Source organism: Procambarus clarkii, chromosome 63, assembly GCF_040958095.1.
Source record: "Procambarus clarkii isolate CNS0578487 chromosome 63, FALCON_Pclarkii_2.0, whole genome shotgun sequence".
Classification (NCBI taxonomy): domain Eukaryota; kingdom Metazoa; phylum Arthropoda; class Malacostraca; order Decapoda; family Cambaridae; genus Procambarus; species Procambarus clarkii.
Genome location: NC_091212.1, coordinates 16717374 through 16721225, shown reverse-complemented (window position 1 = coordinate 16721225; position 3852 = coordinate 16717374).

Sequence of the window (3852 nt, the reverse complement as noted above, 5' to 3'; positions counted from 1 at the left end):
CACCACCTATACACACATGTATACAGGTGTGCTGCCCACCACCTATACACACATGTATACAGGTGTGCTGCCCACCACCTATACACACATGTATACAGGTGTGCTGCCCACCACCTATACACACATGTATACAGGTGTGCTGCCCACCACCTATACACACATGTATACGGGTGTGCTGCCATGATGGATGGTGTCAAACATCACACAGACGTTCGTGTCTGTGTGATGATTGTGTGTCTGTGTGATGATTGTGTCTTTGTGACGTTTGTGTGTCTGTGTGATGATTGTGTGTCTGTGTGATGATTGTGTGTCTGTGTGATGATTGTGTGTCTGTGTGATGATTGTGTGTCTGTGTGATGATTGTGTGTCTGTGTGATGGTTGTGTGTCTGTGTGACGTTTGTGTGTCTGTGTGATGATTGTGTGTCTGTGTGATGATAGTGTCTCTGTGTGATGATTGTGTGTCTGTGTGACGTTTGTGTGTCTGTGTGATGATTGTGTGTCTGTGTGATGATTGTGTGTCTGTGTGATGATTGTGTGTCTGTGTGATGAGTGTGTGTCTGTGTGATGATTGTGTGTCTGTGTGATGATTGTGTGTCTGTGTGATGATTGTGTGTCTGTGTGATGATTGTGTGTCTGTGTGATGATTGTGTCTGTGTTACATTTGTGTGTCTGTGTGATGAAGGTGTGTCTCTGTGTGATGATTGTGTGTCTGTGTGATGATTGTGTGTCAGTGTGATGATTGTGTGTCTGTGTGACGTCTGTGTGTCTGTGTGATGATTGTATGTCTGTGTGATGATTGTGTGTCTGTGTGATGATTGTGTGTCTGTGTTATGATTGTATGTCTGTGTGATGATTTTGTCTGTGTGATGATTGTGTGTCTGTGTGATGATTGTGTGTCTGTGTGATGATTGCGTCTGTGTGATGATTGTGTGTCTGTGTGATGATTGTGTGTCTGTGTGATGATTGTGTGTCTGTGTGATGACTGTGTGTCTGTGTGATGATTGTGTGTCTGTGTGATGATTGTGTGTCTGTGTGATGATTGAGTCTGTGTGATGATTGTGTCTGTGTGATGATTGTGTGTCTGTGTGATGATTGTGTGTCTGTGTGATGATTGTGTGTCTGTGTGATGATTGTGTGTCTGTGTGATGATTGTGTGTCTGTGTGATGATTGTGTGTCTGTGTGATGATTGTGTGTCTGTGTGATGATTGTGAGTCTGTGTGATGATTGTGTCTGTGTGATGATTGCGTCTGTGTGATGATTGTGTGTCTGTGTGATGATTGTGTGTCTGTGTGATGATTGTGTGTCTGTGTGATGATTGTGTGTCTGTGTGATGATTGTGTGTCTGTGTGATGATTGTGTGTCTGTGTGATGATTGTGTCTGTGTGATGATTGTGTCTGTGTGATGATTGTGTGTCTGTGTGATGATTGTGTGTCTGTGTGATGATTGTGTGTCTGTGTGATGATTGTGTGTCTGTGTGATGATTGTGTGTCTGTGTGATGATTGTGCATGTGTGATGATTGTGTGTCTGTGTGATGATTGTGTGTCTGTGTGATGATTGTGTGTCTGTGTGATGATTGTGTGTCTGTGTGATGATTGTGTGTCTGTGTGATGATTGTGTGTCTGTGTGATGATTGTGTCTGTGTGATGATTGTGTCTGTGTGATGATTGTGTGTCTGTGTGATGATTGTGTGTCTGTGTGATGATTGTGTGTCTGTGTGATGATTGTGTGTCTGTGTGATGATTGTGTGTCTGTGTGATGATTGTGCATGTGTGATGATTGTGTGTCTGTGTGATGATTGTGTGTCTGTGTGATGATTGTGTCTGTGTGATGATTGTGTCTGTGTGATGATTGTGTGTGTGATAATTGTGTGTCTGTGTGTTGATTGTGTCTGTGTGTTTATTGTGTGTCTGTGTGATGATTGTGTCTGTGTGATGATTGTGTGTCTGTGTGATGATTGTGTGTCTGTGTGATGATTGTGTGTGTGTGTGATGATTGTGTCTGTGTGATGATTGTGTCTGTGTGATGATTGTGTGTCTGTGTGATGATTGTGTCTGTGTGATGATTGTGTGTCTGTGTGATGATTGTGTGTCTGTGTGATGATTGTGTGTCTGTGTGATGATTGTGTGTCTGTGTGATGATTGTGTGTCTGTGTGATGATTGTGTCTGTGTGATGATTGTGTGTCTGTGTGATGATTGTGTCTGTGTGACGTTTGTGTGTCTGTGTGACGTTCGTATGAGAGTCACCGAATCACAACAACCTATCTGATCAAGGTGGCAAACGGTCAGCTTAACTATTAATCAAAGATGTAATATATAAATATCTAAATATGGTCACGTAACTGGCCAGTTGACCCCCACTCTTGTGACATCGGTCGTTTACCTTACAACCACTGACACGCTCACTGATGGAGGCCGCAGGTGGTGAATGACACTCTTGGTGTCTCGTTAAAGGCTCGTGTCGAACTGTTGAGCCGGTGGTAATTGAGCGCCAATTGGCTCATTTGAGACACTATTCACCGTAATAGGCAGTTAATTGATCTATTGCATCACGATTGCTATTACTCCACCGTTGGTGGAGCGGTTTTAATCATCACTTCGTGTCGACATTTCGGCGAGAAGTGCCTGGTTCCCCCCCCCCCACCCTCCTCCCCCAAAGGTCGGCTGGTCATCAGACTCTGACCTCTGACCTCCCGGCCCGTCTTGGTGCCGTCTAAACTGATGATAAGTTACTGTTTGTATCTCAAAATACTCAATGCAATTTAACCTATTCTACGACAGGTTAATTAAGTCTGGTTTTGGTGTTGGTGTCTCAAGCTCTGGAGGGTTATAAAGGTCACCTCAACAGCTTACTGACCAGCCAGCAAGTACACTTTAGTCCTGGCCAAACTGTGCTGGTCTAAAGTATACTCTCAGTGTATATACAAAGAGAAGCGGAGTATATCGCTTAGTGTACGTATTTGTGTGTGCGTGACGTGTGTGTGTGTGTGTGTGTGTGTGTGTGTGTGTGTGTGTGTGTGTGTGTGTGTGTGTGTGTGTGTGTGTGTGTGTGTGTGTGTGTGTGCGAACATCAGAACGTGTGCGTGAGAGCCATGTGGCAGACCTTGAGTGTGTGTGTGAGTGCGAACATCAGAACGTGTGCCTGAGAGCCATGTGGCAGACCTTGAGTGTGTGTGTGAGTGCGAACATCAGAACGTGTGCGTGAGAGCCATGTGGCAGACCTTGAGTGTGTGTGTGAGTGGGAACATCAGAACGTGTGCCTGAGAGCCATATGGCAGACCTTGAGTGTGTGTGTGAGTGCGAACATCAGAACGTGTGCGTGAGAGCCATGTGGGAGACCTTGAGTGTGTGTGTGTGTGTGTGTGTGTGTGTGTGTGTGTGTGTGTGTGTGTGTGTGTGTGTGTGAGCCATGTGGCAGACCTTGAGTGTGTGTGTGAGTGCGAACATCAGAACGTGTGCGTGAGAGCCATGTGGGGGACCTTGAGTGTGTGTGTGTGTGTGTGTGTGTGTGTGTGTGTGTGTGTGTGTGTGTGTGTGTGTGTGTGTGTGTGTGTGTGTGTGCGTGAGAGCCATGTGGCAGACCTTGAGTGCGTGTGTGTGTGTGTTGCCAGGGAAACAACGAGATCTCCTTCGAGGACGAGGGAGGGAGGCAGGTGCTGAAGGGGTACCTGGGCCAGATGGTGACGGACTTCATGAAGAAGGTGGACTTCGTGCCCAAGTTCACCAGCAGGTTCAAGACCATCCACGAGTTAATAAACTCCCTTTCTCACAGGGTATGTGTCCAGCTCCTTCTTACTGTGTGTGTGTGTGTGTGTGTGTGTGTGTGTGTGTGTGTGTGTGTGTATGTGTGT